Here is an 11,521-nt window from a genome sequence, read left to right on the forward strand (position 1 = left end):
TGCCTGCCTATCTATCTATCTATCGATCGATCGATCAATCTATCTTCTATCATGTATCAATCTATCTATAGATATAGTTGTATATATTTGTGACACATTAATTAGATTTTCATTTAGGCAGTGGGAATGGTCATCAATAAAAGTGATGTTATCTTCACTCTGTTAGGCTTTATAGTGAAGCAAGGACTATATACATATTATATGTATATGCATATATACATATAATAATTTTAGTTATTATTATTTTACTGAGTAGTTACTATTGCCAAGCACTGATCCAAACACTTCTCTTTGAATTTATTCATTTATCTATTAATGTAATTTATTGACCAAGGTACTGTTATTACTAGCCCCATTTTTCTGATGAAAAAAAGCATTGGTTTGGAAATTTCAGATTCCTTGTATTGGTACTTTTGTTTTCATGTTTCTTATTTATATATTATTTATTTTTATTGAAGTATATTTGACATAATATTATATTAGTTTCAGGAGCACAATATAATTATTTAATATTTGTGTATATAGCCAAAGTCTAGTTAACATCCATCACCACACAGTTACATCTTTTTTCTTTTGATGAGGACTTTTAAGATCTACTCTCTTAGCAACTATCTATTATTGGCTATAGCCCTGCTATACATTACATCCTGATGATTTAATTATCTGATAACTAGAAGTTTGTACCTTTTGACCCCCTTCATCTATTTCTCCCATCCCCCAGTCTACCTCTAGCAACCACCAATCTGTTCTCTGTATCTTTGAGCTTGGTTTGATTTTTGTTGTTGTTTTTAAATTCCGCATATAAGTTAGATCATCAGGTATTTGTGTTTGTCTAACTAATATCACTTAGCATAATGCCCTCAAGGTCATAGGTATTAAGCAAGTAACTAAAGTGAAAATTTCTTCTTTCTTGTGTAAATCACAGATTGCTATGAGAGTGGCTGCCCAAACAATTTTGGTGTAAAGGAAGACATTACAATCTCAAAGAATAATTAGTTGAGAGTCCTGAAAGTAAGAATGAGAAATGATTTTCAAGAACTGAAAGGAATCCATAGTGTGTAAAGTAGGGAGAAGGAAGAGAGAGGCACAGTCCAATTGCAGAGGCAGAAAAGTCAAGAAATCTGCAGTTCTTTAAATTCATGCTAAATAATAGAACCAATAAAAATCATTGACAAAGTGGATGGAGAATAGGAAAGAGATAAGCCAAGTATGTTTACCAAATATTTTCCCTCTGAAATTGAAAGACATCGGCATGGGGAAGACTACAGGTGGCCAAGTTTTGAAGGGAAGACTCAGAGCTTGTTTCTTGACACATTGTTTGAAGGATTTATCAATCAGCCAAGTGGGAGGTCTCAATAATGTATTTAGTTTTAAAAGTCTACAGTTAAAGTTTGAGGACCATATCGGAGCTCTACATTTGGAAATTTCAATGCTTAATTTTAAACTTATAAGATGGGATGAGATTACCAAAGGAAGGAGTAAATATAGAAGGGCTAAATGTAGCGTTATGTTGAGAAAAATGTGACAGTGAACTTGGCCAATGTCAGTTCCCATCAGAGAACTAACCATTCCAGACCATTTATGAAACTTTTATACTGGCTATTTGATTTGGGTTTGGGGACTTGTGTTTATGTAAAAGGAATTGTGCTCTATATATTGAACTGTAGTTCGTTTTGGTCTGTAAATGCCATGAGGAGGAAAACTTTCTTTTTCGGTATATATAATTCTATAGGATTATTTTAACTGCTTTATCATTTTTAGTGATAATAATGTACCATAGTTTATTTAATCAGACTTTTATTTAGGGAATTTTCAATTTTTGATATTTGGCCACACATGGGGTAAAGGCTGCTTGAACACAAGAGAAATTAAACCGATAATGATGGAGGAGTTAATTTAAATATTATAGGTAATGCTGACTACCATCTAATTAATTTGCATATGCTTGGATGTGAATATGAATTTTCATGTGGATGCTTTATCATCTCATTGGGTCTCAATCCTACTTCTAGCCCTACTACTATCCTACTAATAGCAAGAGAATCTTGCCATCATGATGAGTGGGATTCTACTGTTCATAGATAAGAGTTTTTAAGTATCACTGGGGTTCTAAATTCCAGAGCAAAACTTCATTTGGTGATCAATTGGCTGAAAGCTATTTGTTAAAGGCTAAGGGAAAGTTCAGTTTTTTCAGGACTGGCTTGAGAGATGCTATGTAAGCCTTTCAATGAAAACTGCCTTGAGATTTTTCACAGATAATGCTTTTATTATTTAATATTCACCTCATGTGCTTCTCTTAAAACCCAAGCCCTGAATAAGATGCCACACCACTCTGTAAGTACTGATGGGGCAAACTTCCCCAGTGCATACTGTATCTCTTACTGAACAAAGGCATAATTCTGTGGGATATATTTCCAAAAGTGGAAGTGCTAAGTCTAAGTGTTTACAAAATTTTAATTTTTTGCATACTCCCAAATGGTCCTCGGAGGCTAGAAGAGCTTATACGCTCTCCAGCATCTTATGAGAGTTCCAGCTAGCCCACTCTTGATAACATGGATATATTCAATCTTTTAAATTTTTGCAAATACGGTCACTATAGTTTTAATTGTCATTACTCTGGTCACTTTGAGATTAAATACCTTTTCATATAGTTACTTCCGTTTATGTATTTTTACATTCTTACCCATATATTTGTCTCATTTCAATTGTGCTTTATTTTCTTTGAAATGATTTATATTTGCCCTTTATATTTAATCCATATGAATTCTTTCTTTTTTTTTCTTTAAAGATTTTATTTATTCATTTGAGACACAGAGATAGAGATAGAGAGCATGAGCAGGGGGAGAGGCAGAGGCAGAGGGAGAAGCAGGCTCCTTGCTGAGCCAGGAGCCTGATGTGGGGCTGGATCCCAGGACCCTGGGATCAAGACCTGAGCCGAAGACAGATGCTTAACCATCTGAGCCACCCAGGCGCCCCTGAATTCTTTATTTCTTGTACTAAAGTACTTCCACTAAGTCTGCACTTATTCATATTTTGTTTATGGCATTGTTTATCATAAAGAACTCTTATTGGGGCACCTGGGTGGTTCAGTCGGTTAAGCATCTGAATAGTGATTTCGGCTCAGGTCATGATCTCATGGGTCCTAGGATCCAGCCCTGAGTTGGACTCTGTACTCAGCAAGGAGCCTGACTGAAATTCTCTCTCTGCCCCTCCCCACTCACGTACTCTCTCTCCCTCTCTCGCTCTAAAATAAATAAATCTAAACAAAACAAACCTTAAAAGAGCTCTTCTTTTGTGAGTGACTGGGTGCTTTGTGAAGTGTGTGTGTGTGTTTACTGCAGTCAAATATCAGTATTTATTTATTTATTTATTTGAGAAGGGGGTGGGGCAGAGGGAGAGTATCTTTAAAGTGGACTCCCTGCTGAGCATGGAGTCCAGTCTGGGGCTCAGTCTCAGGACCCTGAGATCATGACCTGAGCTGAAACCAAGAGTTGGCATTTAACTGACTCAGCCTCCCAGGTGCCCCTATTTATTTATTATTGATTCTATATCTTACTTAGGGGTCTGCGAGTTCTGTGAAATGAGTTTGGGGGTTTTCCAAAATTTTCTGCACACTGTCATAGTTTTAAACATAAAAGAATTATCTATTCTTGAAATTTTGATAACAATACTACTAACACCATGTGGGAAAGGTGAGTTTAGGTGTTCTTTTTGCAGTGGTTCTTATTGAGCTTCAGCCAGAATACTTTACTGGACCTTTCTTTGAGTTGTGTATTGTTCTAGACAGTTTGCTCATTCTCAGGGTCCTTTTTTTTTCTTCACACCTAGAGAGAAACATTGAGTTCCTGCCATCTACACTCTGTGGTTGGCAAGGGCTTCCTAGTCCAGAGGGCCTTTTTTTGTTTGTTTTTCTTCTCACCTCAACTACTCAGCTTTCCTCTGAATTAGAATTTAACTATGAGAATTAACACACACAAAAAGTTCACATTTCTTTCTCTTTTCTGCTTCTAGAGAGATGGTTGGGAGATGTACTTAAGGGGACAATATGGTGGTTAAACAGATTTAACTGCAGGTTTCTGTGTTGTGACTGTGACTCTAATTAGGTTTTCAATCCTGTAGTTACACAATGTCACTGAATCTTGATTTCCTAATCTATTAAGGGGATAATAGATTCCAACCTTCCAACCTCATTAGGTTGGTGTGAGCTTTAAATGAGTAGATATTTGTAATGTTCTTAGAATAGTGCTTTCCCTTACTGTAAGTGCTCAATGAGTATTATCTAATATTACAATTATTTAACAGGAGAGCATAAAATTGAGTGAGGATAAATCATTTTGGCCTTTTAATATATGTGGCACATATAAATCTTAACCCTCAAACATCCTTGCAGAAATGGATAAATATTATTTTCTATAATTTAAATGCATTTTCATGTTTTTTACTTTTTAATTGAAGTATAACATGGAAATTAAAAAAGCAAAGTATACATGTGCAGTTCAAAACACTATAACAAAGAAACCACCTGTGTAGCTACAACATATCAGAAAATAGAATATTGCCATCAGCCCAGAAGCTTCTTTATGCCTTTTGCCAATTGCTACCCACTTCCTGCCTCTACCTCACAGACTTATTTGGACTTCTAACCCTGTAGTTTGGTTTTGACAGTTTCTGAATTTTATTTTTTTAACTTTTAAAAATATGTATTTATTTATTTACTTTTGAGAGAGAGAGAGAGAGAGCACACACATGAGTGGGGAGAGCAGCAGAGGGAGAAGCAGGCTCCGTGGCTGAGCACGGATCCCCGTGTGGGACTCGATTCCAGAACCCCGAGATCATCACCTGAGCCGAAGGCAGAGGCTTCACTGACTGAGCATGTATTCCTTTGTGTCTGGCTTGTTTCACTCAACACTATGTTTACCGCAGTATTGGGTAAAGCAAGGTGATAAGTGATCCTCAACTCTCCAAAATGTGCCTCAGTTTCTACAGGTGGGAGGGAGGTGAGCTAAGGAGAAGTTCGACCTTCAAGGAAGAGGAGAAACCAGCCAACCTTTTTTTTTTTTTTAAAGATTTTATTTATTTATTTGAGAGAGAGAGAATGAGAGATAGAGAGCACGAGAGGGAAGAGGGTCAGAGGGAGAAGCAGACTCCCCAACGAGCAGGGAGCCCGATGCGGGACTCCATCCCGGGACTCCATCCCGGGACTCCAGGACCATGACCCGAGCCGAAGGCAGTCACTCAACCAACCGAGCCACCCAGGCGCCCACCAGCCAACCTTTTAATGACAGCACGGGCATTGTTTGGATCAGACAATGAAAGAGTCTCTAATGTAAAAATAATTCAATTTCACCAATAATTATTTTTTTCCTCTACCACCTCATTTTTCCCAGCCTGGATTTCTATTTTATTCTCTTATTTTTCTAGACTAAATTATTTCAGTAAACTCAGGATTTCTTTTTTCATTCCCCGGAGCAGTTGCTATGTTCAAGGGATTTAGGTAGTTCTAAACCCATGGGATTAAGGGATGGAGTGAAATAGTACAACCCATTGTCGCCTGCTGCACAAACATTGCTTTCATATCAACCTTGACCTCTGGACACTGATGGTTTTCACCTTTGGAAATTCAAAGGCCGAGATTTGTAGACAAGTTTAGTAACTCCTCTGTCATATCCATATCTGAGACAAAAAGAAATTATTTACTATTTCAAAAACATTATTCTATTACATATATTTTTTTAAGATTTGATTGATTGATTGATTTATGAGAGAGAGAGAGAGAGCACAAGTGGAGGGGTGGGGGTCGAGGGAGAAGAAGAAGCAGACTCCCTGATGAGCAGGGAGCCCAACGTGGGGCTTGATCCCAGGACCCTGGGATCTTGACCTGAGCCGAAGGCAGATGCTTAACAAACTGAGCAACCCAGGGGTCCCTCTATTACATGTATTTTAATAAGTAGTGAGAGTAGGTAACCATTCCTCATAGCTCCTCTTTTTCAAAAGTAATTTTGACTATTTCCACCAGCTTCTTGCAGGTGATCTTTAGCATAATGTTGCAAAGATCCATTGTGACTGCACTTTTTAGAAAGACGGGTCTTGTTAATGATAATGTGCTTTTCTTCTTCTTTATTTATTTATTTTTTTTGTGGGGGTTGGCTAAGCCACACAATAAGATGATACGAATTTGGTTAGAGGCAGATTTTAGGATATAGCAAAATGTTTTGTAAATTTTTACCATTTCTTATTCTTACTAGATTTTTAGAAGTTTCTTCTAATTCTGGAGAGTTGGATTGGCTTTCTCTGTGTGCTTAGGAGCTGTCTGTAAAGGCTTGCTTTCACTGCCCATGGAAGCCCGTGTAGGAAACCAACTGTTGCGGAGGTAGATGGGGGGGATGCTTGTGGCCATTTGAGGGAGGTCTGCAGGCAGGGTGCTCCAAGCTGTTCTGGGCAGGGTTCCTGGTGGAGTTCATACAGAGAATAGTAAGATCTGTGTTGCTTTGATGAATTCTGAGTCTTGGTAACTGGGCTCCCAGACTTTTCCGCACACTCAGCCCATGACTGTCATATCAGTATTCTGTGTGGGGCACAAAAAATGGGTCTAGAGGGCAGTGTCCAATAAAGCCTGGGAAAGTCAGGTTCTCCTTATGATCTCACTTTTACCCCCGAGGAGAAATTCTGGCCTGAGGTGGTCTCTTTTAGACTTGAGCTGTTCTCCAAAGTCAGTGTAAAGTAGGTAAGAAGAACTGTTCTTTTGATGCTCTTTAATACATCTATTCTCAGATTTTATGCTTTAGTGATGTGCCAGAACTTCTTCCCTGAACTCCCAGATTCCCACAAAGGTATTCTTGTCCATGGGTGGTTGTCAAAATCAATATTCCATAGAGGTATGATGGTAAAAAAAAAAAATGCTATTTGGCCATCTTGCTATTGTCACTCCATGAATTGGATTTTGATGTTTTAAAATTCCTCAGTGGCAACTGCATATAAAATTAGTAGTTCAGATTAGGTTATGACCTGCACAATTGTTCTTTACTGTGGATTGTAACATTTATCATCTAAAATATCCTATCACATGTCAGTTTTTCTCCTCCACTTTACATCTTAGTGAAGGTCTCCTTCCTAAACTCCGCTACAAACAAACTGGGAGTCATTTAGATTCTTTCTCTTTCTTCAGGATGCATGCCAATATTATCTCCTAAATAGTTCTTAAATGAAGTCTCTATTTTTCTTTCCTACATTTGTTGTCCAAGGTAGGCCCTCAGCATGACTTTCCGGGATTACACATTCTATCTCTTGATTCTGTGTCTTTTCTCATGTTCTGACAACTTCAAACTTGTCTTCCTGCCTGGGGCCAGGCTGCTTCAACCTATCATGCTGCTTAATAGCTAAGATATGCTTTTTAAAAACTGCTGATGAAGATCCCTCTTCCTTGTGTCACCAAGCTTCAGAAAGGGGTTGCAGACACTGATGTAGACCTGTCTCAGGGACACGACAACAGGACCCTGAATTCTGCAGTGCCGCACTCCAGGAGAAGCTGCAAGCTTACCTTAGTTCATCACATGAGCCTGTTCATTTTCTAATATTACTAGACATGAATAAATGTGGAAATCACTAAACCAAAATGGTGAAAATCCTTTCAGTCAATGACATATAAGAATTTCCATGCACAGCTATACCATATAATGTGCTTGTGCAAAATTTTAAAAGCATATTCCTTAGCCCCCAACAGACAATTTTAATGTTACCCCAAGTGGACAGCAGGCTTACCTAACAGTATCTTTGTTTTTATAAAAAGAAATTGCTCCTTGGCAATAGATGCAGCCCTGCATCAGATTTCAACACTGGGACCAGTTTCACTGGGTACCCCCGAATAGTAGGGGCCTCACCTCCCTTTCCTCATCTCTCAGTGTAGCTCCTGTCTTCTTTTGAAGTGTCTATCATATTATTTCACAAATAATACCTATACTCTTCCTGTCATTACCGATTTGGAAAACCCTCTCTACCCTCTCTTCTTTAACAATTTTTATTTACCCATATGCATTCAATTCAAGTGTTACTTTTTAGAAGCTGCTTTGCTCCCACTGAATTTATTATACACCACTATCACGGTCATTATCACACCATCGTCTGTTTCTAGTATTTGACTTTTCCAATGGACTCAAACTCCAGAAAGTTAGATTACTTCTATCCAGAATTTTACTCCTAGGGATCTACCTAAGAGTAATGAAAACATCTGTCCATCCACACAGACTTGCCCTCAAATGTTCTTACTGGCATTGCTCATAATAGCCAGAGAGTGAAAATAACCTAATTGTCCACCACTGTTGAATGGGTAAACAAAATATCTTATAACCGTAAAATGGAACAATATTCAACTATAAAATTCAACTACAAACTATGGATACGTGCTACGAATATGGATGAACATCAAAAACATCATGCACAGTAAAAGAAGCCATACACAAGAAAGCACATATTGTATTATTCCATTTATTTTAAAAGTCGAGAAGAGTTAAATATTTAGAGACAGAAAGTAGTTTGGTGATTGGCTGGAACAAGGGAGAGAAAAATCAACAATAAATATGCATAAGGGATTTTTAGAGTGATGAAAATACTCTAAACCTGATTAATGATGATAGTTGCATAACTTGGTAATTTACCATAATATCCTTGAATTATACACCTGAAAGAGATAAATTATATGATATATGAAATATTCCTCAATAAAGTTATTTTTTAAAACTCAGATTACATCTTTATTCATCTATGTAGTTTTAACTACTAACCCAAGATCTGGCCCCCACAATTTTTTGATGCCAAGTATTCAGCTTTCCCCTTGTTTCTTCATAGTTATTTGTTTTACTTAGTTATTACATCTTCATTTATAATTAGAATATAGAAGCCTTATCTTCAACTAGTAAAATTTTAGTTGATAACATTATCACCCATGACTCTAATGTAGTTCCATATAATATTTTGTTTACTGCTCATTGTGCATTTTGCATTTTTCCATAGTACTTTCTGCTGAAAATGAGTTGGGATAATTCCTGAAACAAAAGTTCTATAATGAAATAGAAATCTGCAAAATTGCCTAATATTAGCCGTTCTTGAAAAACTCATAAGAAAGATGGTGTTATATAGTTTTAGGAATCTTGAGTTAAGAACTCTGTTTAAGTTTTTGGTCTGCTAATTCTATGATAATGCTACATTAAAAAAAAAAAAAAAAAAGCCAAATTGGTAGTGGCTTTTAACAATAAACATGTACTTCTCACTCACAGCTCTTAGGGTCAGCTTGATGTGAGTCTAGTCACTTCAAGTATCACTCTTTCTGGGACCTGGGTGAAGAGGCTGAATGTTCCTGGGGCAGTGTCTTTTCAGAATGAATGACAGGAGACAGGAGGCCATGCTAAACCACGCAGATGCATATAAAACCTATACTTGGATGTGGCTTATGTTGTGCCTACGAATCAGAGGCCGAAACCAATGGTCTGAGGAAATATACTTTATCCATAGTGAAGTCACAGAAAGGGAGGGAATGGAAGGAATGTGACCTGGGAAGCAGAGTTTTCTTAACTTAGAAATGGAAGTCACTCCCCTATATTTTTATAACAAGTTTAGAATCCCAGATTAATGGGCCATAGATTGGGAACAATGACAGCGTGAAATTGTAATTCTTAGCTCCAAATCCATACTAAAAGCACTGGGCTTGTTTTTTAAAAAAAATATTGATGCTCAAGCTCAATGTAGAGCAGCTGAAGCAGAATCTTTGGGGGGTGGCATCAGGCATTTGTACTTCCAAATCGCCTTCATTTGACCCATGCCTGTGTAAGGAAAGGTTGAGAACTATTGATGCAGAGAAATGGCATATGGCAGAATAGTTTTCATATTCTTTATCCACACATCTCTAATTAGATTTCAATACTTATTATCTCTAGCCTTAGGTCCATTTTACTTCAGGCATATAAAATTTTGGTCTTCTAGTTACAGAAGGAGTTGTTATTTTTAAAGTTGAGGTGGGCTTTATTCTAGTCTGGTGGCCTTATCAGGATTCTAAATTCTATTTTCCTGAGAGTGAGTCTGTAGGGAACAGCAGATTATGAATCTCTTTGTGTGATTTTTAGTCTTCTATCTTTCTCTGTATATTCTTATATGGGAAAGAGAATATATTTTGAGTCACAGATACATTATGATTAACTACTATGTCTTCCAGGAGGAATAGAAAGCACAATATGGTCTCGATGTTCTATATTTGCATAGTTTTTAAAATGCATAGCTAAGTAATTGCAACATTGTTTTAGAAATGCCACAGGATATTAAATCTTTTTGGCCTCAAATATTTCAGTCACCCCATAGGAGACTCTTATTTTTACTGTAAACTAAGGATCTGTTATTTGGCTTGAGTTATATTTATTGCTTTTTAAATTAGTTTTCAAATACTTTGAATATAAAACACTATTTTATAACCTATATTTAGTGAGTTAGAAACATTCATTTATATTATCGCTTTATTCATATTTACGATTTGAAATTCTTGAGTATATGTAACACGGCCATTCAGAGTACAGAATAAAGGAATGAAGAAGTCTAAATCATATCAAAGCGTATTAGCAATAAAAAGGCAAGAATCAATACAAAAGAAAAGCAGAGTACATAAACCAGGATAAAGTAATCAATAGCTGTAGATTATAGTATACAATTGCAGATGATCGCAGGAAAATCCACTTGAGTTATATAGTGATACTAAAGAGGTATAACAAATATCCACTGCAAATTTGCTTCAAACAAAGGACAAAGGAGACCCCAAACAATAATGGTGAAGTTTAAAAGAAGACTACCGACAAAAGAGAAGAATATTGAAATTATAAAAATTTCTGAAGCAATTTAGGAAATAGGTTTTGGAAATGGTTTTGCTTTCAGGCCACCAAAAAACAAAACAAAACAAAACAAAACAAAAAAAATGGGTCCTAAACCACAACACAGGGCTAAATTAGATATTACTCATTGGGTATTACTTTTGTAAGGAATTAATGTGGGTTGTCCCAGTTCTTTATTTCTGCATTAAAAATAATCATAGAATTAGTGGATTAAAACAACAGTAATTGTCTTTTCTTTTGTGGGACTGGAGGCTGATTGGTCTCAGGGCTTGTAATTCCTTGGTCACTGGCTTGTGGGGCCAGTCAGATGGTGATTAGGGTCTGGAATGATCTCAAAGGCCTCCATCTGACCTGGGCTTCCTCACATCATGGTGGCTGAGTTACAAGAATAAGTATCCCAGGAGAACCAGGCAGAAAATAGATTCCCTGTAATGACCTAGCTTTTAAAGCCATATCATGTCACTTCCACTGCAGTGCAGAGATTCAGAACGCAGATGTGTAGAGCCATATCTCAAATGGGAGGAGTGTCAAGGTCACATTGTAGAAACAGGTAGGATGGAAGATTTGTAAATACAATATGCCACAGGGATCTTAAATTTCCTTTAAATTTCACTTTTGTTGTGGGCAATAAAATTTTACCCAGCCTTACATAATGC

The sequence above is a fragment of the Zalophus californianus genome, chromosome 3 (genome assembly GCF_009762305.2).
Source record: "Zalophus californianus isolate mZalCal1 chromosome 3, mZalCal1.pri.v2, whole genome shotgun sequence".
Classification (NCBI taxonomy): domain Eukaryota; kingdom Metazoa; phylum Chordata; class Mammalia; order Carnivora; family Otariidae; genus Zalophus; species Zalophus californianus.